Source organism: Anas platyrhynchos, chromosome 5 (genome assembly GCF_047663525.1).
Source record: "Anas platyrhynchos isolate ZD024472 breed Pekin duck chromosome 5, IASCAAS_PekinDuck_T2T, whole genome shotgun sequence".
Lineage (NCBI taxonomy): Eukaryota > Metazoa > Chordata > Aves > Anseriformes > Anatidae > Anas > Anas platyrhynchos.
In genome coordinates this window covers 38419522-38433574 of record NC_092591.1, presented here as the reverse complement: position 1 = coordinate 38433574, position 14053 = coordinate 38419522, and the positions used below count along the sequence as shown (strand labels likewise).

At 39.6% G+C, this 14053-nt stretch overlaps 1 protein-coding gene across 24 annotated transcripts in view; it reads left to right on the top strand.

Annotated features, from left to right (window-relative positions):
- The window catches only part of GPHN (gephyrin), a 279461-nt gene that overhangs the window by 10471 nt on the left and 254937 nt on the right, over positions 1 to 14053 (top strand). The gene's annotated exons all lie outside the window — the stretch shown is intronic.

Sequence of the window (14053 nt, the reverse complement as noted above, 5' to 3'; positions counted from 1 at the left end):
TGTGGAGAGCAGCACCCTTAGTGCTGGGGACTCCACACCCACAGTGTTCATGGTGTTTTGCTGGCTCTAACCTCATGGAGTGGACCCTGAGCAGTGGTTGGCATGTGCTGGGGATGCTGGTGGAGACAGGCAAGTTTAGCTCTGCCCAGAAGGAGGCCGATGTCTGTGCTTGGATTCTTCACTGCAGCGGGAACCAAGGTGTGGTGGCCAGGGACTGTCAGTAATAAGTAAAAGTATTTCAAAATGCCCAAATGAGCCACACCACTGCAATTTGTATAGAAGCAATAGATGAAGAAATGGCAGAAAAATCATGTTTACGCTAATACTTGGTTTGAACAGGCCCCACCTGTACTTACAAGATTTATCTGTCAAAAAATGCATGCAGCAGTTTGTCAGGATGTTATCTTCCTGCCTTGCTGCGTCTCAAGCTGGGATGTTCAGACTCCTCCCAGTGTAGCTCGCAGGCTTCTCTAACTGTTCACCCGCCTGGAGCCCAGCGGGGCTCTCTCCAGGTTCGCCTCCACTGTCAAATGTTTCAGGCCATCGTTCCTTACTTGTCCCCCCTCCCTGTGCTTTTGCCTCTGTTCAGTCACATGCTGTCTTGTGGCTTATCCAGCTGCTGGCTGCTGTGGGCAGCGTGCTGCTGCTTTTCTCTGTGCCGCTTTGCAGTTGTGTGCTGGTTCTGCCCTGCCAGGCGACCTGGCTGACCCGCGCAGAAGGCTGGTTTCCTGCAGCCTGAACACGAGTCCACGCAGCGAGGGATTGCAGCAGTGCCCGTGTGAGGGAGCGGCTGGATTGCCTGGCACATCTAATTATGCGTTGGTTTGTGTAGTTCACCTAGGTTAATTCAGAAGATAGTCCTGACACTCCTGTTTCTTACTAAGCATTTTCTCCTTGTTTGCAAGCGTTGCTTTGCCAGGCCAGGTACCTCTCAGTGGTATTTGCTGGCTTGCCCTGACTGACAAGCAAAGACACTGCCTCCACTGAACAGCAAGCAGGAGAAATCACAGTGAAGGGAGGGAAGAGTTTGGCTGTTACAGGACATAATTTTAGCCAGGGTGTATCTGGAGATATTTTCCCACTTTGTATATAAACAACTGTTTCATTTGTGTAGTAGCAAGGTGAAAGTGAAGACTCTGCTAGACATTTGTGCTTAATGAAGAGCTAAGCACTGGGTAACTGAAATATGGTAGAACAACTACTTCTGCAGTGCTAAACTTGGGAAAAGGCAAACTCCATTATGCACTTATAGACAAATAGGAAGGCTGGATCTCTGCTTTTATTAATATGCTACATTTTAATACTCAATTACAACATATGTTTCTTTAAATTATCTTGGCTAACATATGCCTGATAAAGAGAGCTAATTTGAAGACTGCGTATTATTTTTAAATGTATATCCATATATTTAAAATAATATATATATGACAAATTACCCATTTCTACCAGTTTTCATTTGTCTTCTGATAAAAAGACTTGTTTGCCACCATTGTATCGGTCATCTTATTTACACTTGGACTAGTTTTTCCAAGCATATCCTTATTGGAGAAATTAACGAATAGGCTGACTTGGAGGATGCCAACGTGATGTGTACTATGTGGCAGTAGGTATGCTTTTGCCTTACTTTTCTTTTGTTGGATGCCTGTCTGTACACCAAGTATTGAAAATTCTGCGTGCAAGATAGTTTTCTAATTTCTCTTCTGTCCTGCATACCTTCTTCTTACGGACCTGATCAGAATCATTGCCTTTCTCTTCAGTGGATTGTTACCCATGTGATGGAGGTAACAGGAACCCCCAGTCACAAGCATCAGCTGCTTGGGTTAGTCAGGCTTTGGGGTTCCCAGAGCTTCAAAAGGGGGGGGTTGGGTGAGGTGAGGAGGAGGATAGCTCAGTTATATAATTGTGGTCAGGAAACCCTGTGCATTTAAGGCCTTATTTCACTTAAAATCAGAAGCCTGCTGCTGCCTGCATTTGTTCAATATTGTACGTTGCCATGGTCTCCATGGCTACTAGTTATCTAGTGACCATGTTTTTGGCATCCAAATGCAGTGCTTGGAGATAAAGCTCGCTAGCTAAACTGGATTTTACAAGTTGTAATATAAGTAACATCTTCAGCATTGAGATACATTCATAATGGAGATAAAGAGGAATTAGGATTTAAAATAGCAGAAAATACTGAAATGATGTAGTCACAGGAAAAAAGCAATCCTAACACTGAAAAACACTCCTTCTAGAAAAACAGTTTAAAGATGAATACTGAAACTGGGATTTTATGGGAAGCAGGAGAAAAATCAAGTATAGAGAAGACTGTTGATGGCAACTTTATGTAAATGCAAGACCATATCATAAAGTGTAACTTCCAGCAAAAAATGTAGAGGCTGAGGTTCTACAGATGAGGCATAGAGGCTGTTGTTGGAAAGCAGACCAGCTAAAGAGGGAAAAAGATTTTTGTGCTAAATGATTATGCCTCCAGAAGTGTCTCGAAGCATTCCATTCACTACAAAGGTTTAACACATCACCTAATGAGGGCAAAATTAGAATTTTTAAAAACAAAAACAACAAAACAGAAATAAACTGAATATACCAAAAGATTGTAATTCCAATTTTAAAGAGTCTTTCTTTAAAAATCCTTTCTTGAGCCTCATGTGAAGTTGACAAGTATTGAATCTTTTAATAGTTCTTTATGATAAATTTGTCTCTTACTCTATTTTTGTAATAGTGAAATTAATCCCACCTAGAGAAGTAATCCTGTACGTGAGCTCTCTCTTACGCCAGCAAAATTGTTTTTATATATAGCGATCCAAACTGTGAAGTGATCCAGATGACAATGTTTTGCCAAGCTAGTTTTGAGTTGATTTCTGGTGGTTTGCTGTGGGTAAATGCGTGTGCACACCATGGAGTCGGGAACAAGTTGCTGGCAGTAGGAGGAAGGTGGAATTGTTTCGTTTGGTAATATTGCATGAGAAAACCTGGTCTTTGGCCAAGGCACCGCATGTTCTTACAGAGTAAACTGTTGCCAGACCCTCAAAACTTGTGTTACTGCTGTAGTGCACTTTTATCAAGCTGAAGTTGGAAAAATAAGGAGTTTCAGTCTTCTTAAAAGAGTATGTAGATAAGATCACATCTCATAGCCTCGTGCACCACCTGTTGTCCACTGCAATTTTAGAGTCGGTGGCCTGAGGCTACATGCAATAGCCCAGAAATTCAGTTGTGAACAAAGGCCCAGTTGCCTTCCATTCATGTAGTCACACTCGCAGAAGCATTTGCTGGTTGTTTTTTGGCATGCTTCTTTTTCTTGGCTACTAACTAATTAGCGTCCTGTTTTTCAAGTGGTAGTACAACTTCTGGTGACGCCTGGTTGATCTGTGAATCAGCTCCTACTTTACTAATGTCTTCCTTCAGGAGAACAATTCAGTGTTTATTTTAACTACTTTTCTTCAGTAACCTCTATTACAGAACTGTTGGGTTTTAGGTGAGGTTTCAGAGTTTGATTAAGGCTCATATTACAGGCGATATCAAAAGGAAAAGTTTTGGAAAAAGAAATAAAAGTACTCCCAAGATTTTCAGCAGATCCTCTTTCCCTGCCACTCTCCACCTTTTATGAAAATGCTTGAGCACGCTGCATTCCTAATGTGTGCAGGAGAAAAAAGCCTAAGTAATACATTTAGCTCTTCTTTAAAAATAATGGAAGATAAAAAGTAAGATCAACAGATTCCAGTGATGTCTTCCACATCTGACTTTTCATCTGCATTCAGTTTAAATGGTACTGGCTAAATACTGGTAATGTCTTTTCAGCCCTTCTCTCTGCTATTTTTATATTGGAAATACTTTTAAATACTGTTATTTTGGTTATTGTGTGAGTCTTGGGCTTTGTGATTTGACAAAGGCCTGCTTCCTTTGGGACTGACAGTAATATCTTTTGTTGCCTGCCATGTGACAATCTTTGTTTTTGAAGTATTGTTTACATCCCCCTGCTGGTTGCTGCTGCAGTCTGGTATTGGGACAGCTACTTTCAAGTTAATATTGCTGGAATGAGAGATCTTGATTTTATTTCCTAAAAGAGAAATTGAAGAGATTTGTGCGCGTTTTCTTTCTGCACACACACTTTTGTTTTTAATTGATTTATTCTGTATAGATTTTAGCTTACTGAAAATAAGTTTATTAATAATGTAGGAACCCCAAATAAGCCTTCTGTGAAGGCTTCACAGGTCTACCCTGCCTTCTTTAGATGTAAATTCAGATTGTACAGCCTCTCACGTGGGAAGGTCCTTGCTTCTCAAGACATATTGTATCTGTTTTCTTTGGTCTCCCCAGGTGCCCTGGGGTGGCAGAGGAGTATTTCTTGTTGCTTTGGTTGAACACTTGGGGCCTGCACGTCCTCCGTTCTGTTGTGTGCAGTGTGTGCACACATCCATCCATGCAGGCAGAAGTGCAGATTTTTCAACCTGCTTTATGATTTGGAAGAGAGACTCTGCCCTTACATAATTCAAACCCTCATTTGCTTTTTAAAATAGAGGTGCTTGGGTTTTACTAAGGAAGAGGTACAGTATCGGATGCAGCTTTCTCATCCTGGTTGAGACCAAAGAAAATAAAATTATCTGTACAGTGAGCTATGGCATAAAGTAGAAAAGCTGAAGGTACAGAGCTCCTGTGCTTGTATCTGAGCCCGTAGTACATTGTCTTCGTATTGGATTTTGCACAGCTCTACAAAATTGTCTTGATAGTTTTTCATTTGAGTTGTCTGAAGATTCTTTGTGCTCTTTTGTGTCTTTTCAGCTACCTGGGAATACGTATACTGGTGTAGCCTTGCCTAACTTGTCATTTTTATGACATCTTGTGTTAGTCTCTTTCATGACTGTAGCAAAGCCTTAGCATCAGCCTGCTGTTGTCAGCAAGAAACTCTTTAAAACTCTGTATTTGTCCTCTTTGATTTCTTGGATATCAGAACAGAAATTTCCAACCTTTTAATAACTCTCTCACTGCTGTGCTGCCTTCTTGTCAGGCAATCTCTACAGCTTCATAGCATGCATGTTCTGTTCTGCTGCTGCTCACAGACATGACACCGAGTGGCTGCAGCTGGCAGGGACCTCTGGAGCCCGTCTGGTCCAACCCCCTGCTCAGCCGGGGCCACCTACAGCCCGTTGCTCAGGACCATGTCCAGACAGCTTTTAAGTACCTCCAAGAAAGAGACTGCACAACTTCTCTGGGTAACCTGTGCCAGTGCTTGGTCACCCTCCCAGTAAAGAAGTGCTTCCTGATGTTCAGATGGATCCTTCTGTGTTCCAGTTTGTGCTCATTGCCTCCTGTCCTGGCACTGGGCACCACTGAAAAGAGCTGGCTCCATCCTCTTTGAACCTTCCCTTCGGATATTTATAGATGCTGGAAACATCCCCCTGAGCCTTCTCTTCTTTAGGCTGAGCAGTCCCAGCTGAAACCACTCTTTGCTGGCCTCAATCTAGGCTTTGCACCACTGACCACTACCCCTTGGGCCCAGCTGTTAACCCAGTTTTTGCTTCACCTCCATGTCTTTTCACCCAACCCATCCTTTGTGAGCTTCTCTGTGAGGATTTTATGGGTAACAGTCTAAAGCCTTTCTGGAGTCAAGGCAGACAGTATCTGCTGCTTTCCTCTAAGCTTCCAAGCCAGTCATTTCCTTGTGGTACGTGGATTTTTTTTTTTTTTTTTTCAGGCTGGGCGATGTGTTCTCCTTCATTTTTATTTACCTATTAGTCAGCCAGACCAAGTAGCCTAGTTCATATTTGTATGGGACCTTCCACCAGACCAAAGGCATGTGTAAGAAATTTCATAGCTTGTTTCACTAATCTGCTTGTCCCTTTCTTTAGAAATACAGGCAGTATTGCAAAATAACATAGGCATCGCAAGGAAGCAATGTTTGACTTTGTGGCTTTACCATAGGTTCTGGTATGCAACCTGTAGGGTGAGAAAAGACAAACATCTACGGCCTGTTTACATTGTTCATTAATTGTTTTCCTACAATTAGTCAATAACATTAATTTTACTTCTCACGTGTTAGCTTTTGTAGGAGTCTTTGGAGATTCATCTCCTTTACTTTCCCTTCAGTGGAATCAGAAATGGAAATCCAGATTGCATACTTTCAAGGAGTATTCTTCATAGGGAAAAAAAAGTATGCATTTAAATTATGTTAGCTCAATTTAAGTGAATGTAATACATCTGTAATGTTCCTCTGGGCTGTTACACAGCTATCTAATGTCTATTACTGTGCATTGATGATGCATCTTAGGATGCAGGCTAGGTTTTTAACCATGTTAAGAGAACATAATTGAAGAAAACCCTTTTACTGGGTGCCCAGATGAGATCATTTCAGTAAGGCCTTGGTTTAAAGATGTTTAAAGCTCACAGTAGTGCATGGCTTATCACTGTTAGGTGATTTATTCTATATTGAATGTAATTTCAGATATTGGATTGTGACTGATAGCGTTGCTTGCTGTGTAAATCTGTGTGAAGCTCTTTTTGCCTGTGTAGATCACTTTTGATTTATACATTTTGCAGATTTCTTTTATCTTTTCCTTACTGCGAGGATCTTTTCCTTACCCTTTCCTAGTCTGTGAAGTCAAGAAACAATACTAAATTAATATGGGGGGTTCTTGAATAATCTTGGATTCTTGTATTAACTTGGATTCACTCAGAATTAGTTTTGGCTACTCCAGCATGACTTTTAAAATATGGCTTACTAGTAAAACACACTTGTTGGTTATTTAGGAATTATTGTAGAGAATTATTATAATGTTACATAGATCACTAGATTTCACATTCAATTTGAGCATTAATTTAAGTGTTATGTCAGTATTTAATAAATTTCAGTTTCTGCATCCAAGGCCTACAATTATTAAAAAAAAACCACCACCAACAACAAAACAACAGTAAAACAAACACAAAACACAAAATGTAGTGGTTGAGAACACTCTTAGAATGCTTACAATAATTTTATTTCACTAGAGATTTTCTGTGTGTTGAAAGGTAAGTGGTTTTTGTAGGATATTTTTAATGCTTGAGTATTGTATCTTACTAAGCCTTTTCACACTAGGTAACCAGGACTGCATGTCTTGAAAGCATCCCGTGTACACAGCTTTGTCCTCTCTCATACACTTTGGTTCCTTAGTTGTTAAACAGAAACCTTTACTGTAGAACCTTAGCTGTTCAGCTAACAAAGCCGACAGCATCGGTTTGTTTATTCTGTACTAAGTAAAGGTCTGTATCGATTCATCGGTCGTTTCAAATTAGCTAAGTCAGAGAAGTACAGTGCTGTACATTAGAAGTATATGATATGTGTTTTTATTATGCTTCTCTCTAAGAGAGTCAAGAAACTTGATTTTCCTCATAATCTGTCACGATCAGCAACACCAGAGTTTCACCTTTCTGGATGAGAGCTAATGTGCAGCCACTAAAGGACAGACTTGCGCTAAGAATATTCTAATGTTAATAATTATGTATTTCTTTAATTATTAAAGGTTTACAAACCTCTACATTTACTGAGGCATTGCTAATCCACTGGAAATGACATACACAGAGTGAAAGACTTGCCCTATATTCAGGAGTGGTGAGGCCACAACTGGAGTGTTGAGTCAGGTTCAGGGCTCCCCCGTACGGGAGAGACATGGGCAGACTGGAGGGAGTCCAACAAAGTGCCCTGAAAGTGGTGAAGGGACAGGAGCACCTCTCATATGAGGAAAGGTTGAGAGAGCTGGGACTCTTCAACCTAGAGAAGAGAACACTCTGGGGATGCTACCAATGTGTCTAAATGCCTGAAGGAAGGGTGCAAGGACAGTGGCGCCAGGCTCTCAGCGGTGCCCGGTGGCAGGACATGAGGCAATAGACACAAACTGGCACACACCTCTTAAATTTGAGGTTTTATTTCTTGCTACATCCCTCCTTGCTCCAGGCAATAAGAGTTTGAGATGAGAAGCTGAAGATGCAAAGCACTATTAGTGAGTTTAATTTATGTTGTATTCAAAAGCATATAATAAATTCTAAAACAATGAACGAGTACTTCACAGTTAATTTACCATATTGGTTAACCTATGTGACCATTACATTGCTTCAAGTGTGTTTTAAGGCTGGAGTGAAGCTTTTTGGATGTATTTTGGATGGAGAGAAAAAATAATGTATGATCCACAAGGTGCAAGTTGCTAAAATAAAATGAAAAATTGCTGAAATTGAGGAACTTCAACTTCATAACGTGTGGATAGATGTTAGAGGCAAGGGAGCTGTTGAGTCACTGTTTTAGACTTGTTAATGAGGTGGTTTTATGTCCTTGTTGGGATGCTGTGGTGGGCAAAGAATATTCTGTTGATCCAGTTCTGTAAATACTTGGGGATGTCATGGTTACTCCAGTAAGTGCAGCAGTAAATGTAGGAACACCTGTAAATATTCTTTAGAACGGAAAGCTTTGCCTTCACTCTGTCTGTGGAGCAGCACTATGAGGAGCGCTCCTCCCTAGCCATACACTTATGAAATTAAAAAGCTTCATGGCTGAAGGGGTGCCCAAATCCTAAGGAGTCTTGTATTTCTGAAGAGAGATATAAATAATCAGTCAAACAAGTCTCTGTAATGCTTCATAGGCTAGATCCAAAAAGAGACGGAGATGTGGTGATGCTTCAGCATCTTAAAATTAGCAGTTTGGACCATGCAGTGGGAGGGAGGAGAGCAGGGTTCAAATCCTTGTGTTTTGAACGATTGTTGCATTTTCTTTCTGTGTTAGAAGGCGAGTGACAGAACAGAAGGGAGACTGTCTTCTTCGTAGCCTTTTTCTGGGCAGAGCAGGGACTCAGACCTCGAGGTCTGTCCCAGGGAAGTGCTCCCGCTGTTAGGCCGCAGCGTGGGCCTCAGTGTCCTGGGTGCCGTACCACTAAAGTTCTCTGCTGTGCAGTCACCTAGCTTTAAGAGGAGGAGTTGGTCTTCATCCAGCATTTCCGTCTGTTAATTACGGGTCTACAGGAGAAGTTCTGGGTTCATGGTCCCAAGCCCTCAGTGGGTGCCCGAGGTATGGCATTGCCCTGTGGTGCTGTCCCCTGGCGTCTGCCACCGCCCTCCCGCAGCATAAGGGCCCACCAGGCCCACGCTTCTGCAGCGCCTCGTGGCTGTGGAGCTCCAGGCTTCCCAGTAAGTTTCCACCAGGAAATTTAAATGCACAGGGTACCTCGGATTTCTAGGGAAATCACGTGGTGTTGGGTTGCTTTGTAAAGGACTCAAGGGCCTGAACCTCACTTGTATGCAAAAATGCCTTTAGTAGAGGCTGCCGTGCATTCAGAAGCCGTGCAGATGAGGGGAAAATATCAAGAATGTTTATGAAGTATTTGAATGCTGTCACAGCAGGAGTTCTTGTTTTCATTAACCTTTAAATTAAAGTATTTAACATTCAAAAAATTCTGGAATCACCCAGCCTGGAAGCCTTACAAGTATACCCAAAGTGTGAAGTTTACTTTTCAGTTAAGTGAAATAATAACAAATAGCTTTTTGAAAGAAAAACAAATAACCTTCAGTTTTGCTTCCCTGATCTCTCTGATATAGTCATGTTCCTTATTTTTCCATAACAAAAATGACTGGTGCAGGCTTTAAGAAGGTTGTAACAAGCAGGGAAGTAACACTGGGGTAACGGGGGGAACTCTTCTCAGCCTTCTCCCCCACGCGCTTATTTATGTGTCACATGATTAAAAATATGAATAAATAAAATATGAATTCTGTTCTCCACACCTTAATTTTTAGCTTTATTTGATAAATCCTCAGTGTAGTTCACTGCATTTTTAAATTACACTTAATATTTTAATGATTACATTTTTTATCTTATTTTTTTTTAGTTAGCAGCACCTTTGAGTAAAATTGAAGTTGCTCAAAAGGACTGGTGTCAAGTTTTCTTCTTCTTCTTTTTTTTTTTTTCTTGAAAAATATGCACTATGTCTTTGCTTGTTTCCTGGATTTTTAAAGAAATATGATGCTGAAAACAGTCCTGAAAAACGTAAGTAGTGCTTATACGACCTTGACCAGATCTTAGCTAGCAGGTGCCTTTAGAAGAAGACAGTACTGCATCATAATTTCCTGATGAGTTACAGCATCATGATGGCATGTGCTCCCACTCAGAATCTATTTTAAGAAATGACAGAAGCACTTTCTTATAATTAATCTTGTGCTCAAAAATACTGGATTGGAGTGAAGAAAGTATACAAAAAAGTAATGACGTTCTAAAGATCAAAGGAGAGCTAATGAAAAAATAATCATTTAATCTATGTAGTTAAAAATGTAGCAGGAAAAAAAACAACAACAACAACAAACCACAGTGTGATTTCTATATTCTTTTCCAGTTTTTCCATGCATGTGTCCGTTCAACAGATTGGTACAAAAGAAGAAATGTGAAAGACTTCCTCAAAGAAACATGACCCACTTCGTTAGGCAGAACTTTCAAAAACTAATTTAAATTTACTGCTGCAGTGGCTGTTACAAATTGCAGCGTGTGCTTTGTGATTTTGTGAACAGCAGAGCATCTGATCTCTTTGCTAAAGGTTGTTTTTTTATCACTGGCTTCAGTTTGCCAAGAAAATAGTTTATTTCAGGCTTGGTGATTGTAAAGGGCAAGTCTTAAGGTGAAAACTCTTCAGTATGCTGCACATCCTGACTTATTCCAGACAGCTCTGTATTTTCCCAGCGTGTAAGGCTCGTGAAGGTGTTTGCGGATACTGCATGCAAGTAATGCTTGGTGACTTGACCTCTAGTAGGAGAGTACAGTTTTTATACATCTGCTAGTTCAGATTAGCTGGTGGTATTTTAACTTGAGACATAAAACTCAGCTATGTACACTGTAAATTATTTGAGTGTGGAAAACCTTTTGTTATAGCTTTATATTATAACTTTTATTTATATTATATAATATGCATTATAATATATATATATATATGTAATATATAATATTATATATATATATATATATATATTAAAAACTTATTTATATTATATGCACTTAGAAAGCAGGACATCTGTGTGTACTGTAACACAGATTAGGAGTAATACAAGAAGAAGAGCCTAGTACTGAGCAAAGTATTTTAGATCAGCCATCATTTTTTCTATTGGACTGGACTATTTCTACCTTTCTGTGCTTTAATTCCAGTGTGTTGTTAATGTGCCACTGTTCCTAGAAGGGCCTGTGAGAATCATCAGAATTTGGGAAAAGGAGCACAGGGAGGAATTTACGTCAGCTAGCTTACTTACTTTTACATTGACAAAGCGTAGGTAAGGAATCTGTAGGTCTCTGCAGTCTTGTCTTACAAAATTAGGACACTGTGTTTAATGAATGAGTGCAGTCAATAGGTGTGTAGGTAGAACAGCATGGTTAAGTAGTTAGCTATGAAGGGTTTAAAAGGCTGTTACCCCAAAGTACCAGAGTACTGGTACTTCCAGCCTTCTTAGTCCACTTTTTCCAAATTTTCCAAAATTTCCAAATTTTTGTCTGTTTCTGAATTTGCTTTGTAGTGATTGTATTGATATTGCTTTTTTTTTCCTTTTTTTTTTTTTCTTGCCAATGCTGTGTATAAAAAATGAGCTACTGTTTTTTTGAAGTTATGTGTTGGTTTAGGAGGTGTAAAGCTTGAAAATCCTGGACATTAATCACTTCAATGCTTGTTAGTTTCATTCAGTTAAAATGTCTGCTGTTGTCATTAGAGTTCATCTAGTACAGTATTCCTGACCAGTTTCATTTTTAATTAAAGACATTCACAATTTGTGTAGAAAAATGTTATCAAGTTGTTTGGGACTTCCTGGTCTAATTCAGGAGTGCTAAATCAGCTGTGTTGGGGGTGCAGTGTCAGTTCCTTGCTGTTATGTCAAAAATCTGTAACCAACCTGGGTCTGTATGAGTTAATTTATCTTTATAACTATGATAAGGAGTTTCTATTGTGAAATGTTTTGCTTTAACTTTTTGAGACATGGATACTGGGAATTCAGCCTCGATAAAGTAATTTGTCAGCATTTTCTTTTGTCTGGTGTTTCATGAACTTTCTCTCTAGAAGTAATAAAACCGTCTGAAGTTCTGTACAATGAAGTAACAGATGAAGGATCTGTTCTCTTTGAAGAGGAGAAGGATTGACAAAAAGCAAAGAAATGTGCCAGGCCTGCCTGGCTGGCATGGCTGCAGTTGCGGAGCCCCCAGTGCAGGTACAGGCTGTCCCTGACAGGGTTTTCTGTGTGCGCAGCTGTGTGCAGCCTCCCAAAACAACAGAGGGGAACAAAATTCTGCTTCTGTCTGTATCTGCTCCCACATTTTTTATAGTTTGTTTGTGCTTCTTTGGGGACGTGTTGTTCTGTGCTCCTTCTCCTTGCACGTGATATAATGGCTAAATTTCCCGAATCTCAGATTCTGCTGAAACTTGTAAAAAATGAATTCTTGTGCTTAGTATGTGTTTGAACCATGAAGGAACAAAGGCTCACAATGTAAAGAGGTGTTGGTGTTTCCAATTTTATATGACTTTTTATGCTTTTTATTCTTTTGGCACTAGCCCACAATGTGACAAAGTCCTGTGTATACATTTTACAACCTTGAAGAGAAGCTCTTATAGTACCAGATTTGGTGAGATTAAGAACTTTTACGTTAAATTGACCCAACTTAAAATGTTACTGATGGCTTCTCAATAATCTTGTATGAGGACTCAGGGTTTCTTATATTTCAGCGGTACAACTCCCTGAATTTACATTATTCATGCTTTGTACTATAAATGCTAGTTGTCTGGCCTTATGATATGAGTATCTTCAGTACCATCTAGCATCATTTTTCTGTAGTAATATCGAATGGTGATTAGTCAGTGCCACTATATGTGCATTTCTTAACGTGGAAGGGAACATTGACTTCTCACAAATCTTACTCCTCATTTGAAAAACAATCAGAGCGTGCATCCCAACTTCCCAGTTCAGTTTTCACAAACGGGATAAATTTCCTATTTTACAGCCTGCCATCTGTAAAGCGTGTCATAAAACATCTTCTCGTCAGGCAGTCCTGGTGAGGTTTAATGTGCGTTTGCTGCATTTTCTATGCCTCTACATACATTAGAAAAATAAAATGAATACCCTGGGTGGGTCTTTCTTTATATTCAGTAGGAACATGAGATTTACCATAGCCTCTCAGACTGGAATCCAGATACTGTTATATCAGGTTGTAATAGACATCAAGGTTACTTACTTACTATTATTATTTTTGTCTTTCTTGCATGTCAGTCAACTTGCTACTGAAACAAACAAGACATTTTCAGGATGTCAGATCCAGCAGTTCTGTTTTTGCCATTAACTGTTTCTTGATCACCTTTAAATACAAAATATTTATGCAATATTTTCTAAAGACACCTGAGGTAGTATTTACATTTTTTTTTCTATAGGTTTTAACCTGAAACTATTAGGAATCCTTTGGCATGTGTATGACATAGAAATTGTATAATACATTGTTTCGGTTACATGTGGCACCACCTTAGAAGTGTTTGTTCTCATGCAACTGCACCAATATTTATGGTTGGAGTGTTACATGGAGATTTTTATTTTGCTTTCAGAGTTCTGTATGATATTTAACAATTTAACTTGTTTCAAAGGTGATGTTTTGATCAGCTGGGAAGCTGCAAATGTGCAGTAGCAAAGAAAACTGTGATGTGTCTTTGCTGGTATATGTTTAAGAAATGAAATCTTGCTGTGTCTATTTAGCGGCATGTCTTCCCTTCTTCAGTTTGTGCTTCCTCGGTGCTCTGATTGCAGAAAGCCTTATTGCAATCGGGAACTGTCAGCTTTTTGGAGATTTTCAATCAAATCTGATGGAGGGACAGCAGTATGGAAAATTTTAGGCACCTGTAAAACATTCTAAAATTAAACTTAAAAGATAAAAAAAAAAAATAAATCCCATTAAAATGTCATTTAGTAATCAAGTGCAAGATGGCTGAAAGTGAGCAGTGAAATGTTTTTTCTCAAAAAGTAAATGTCAGGTTTGATCTATGGAGAGGTAATACAGGGCTATAGGCCACACTGTGGGATTGCAAACTGTTATTACAAGGAA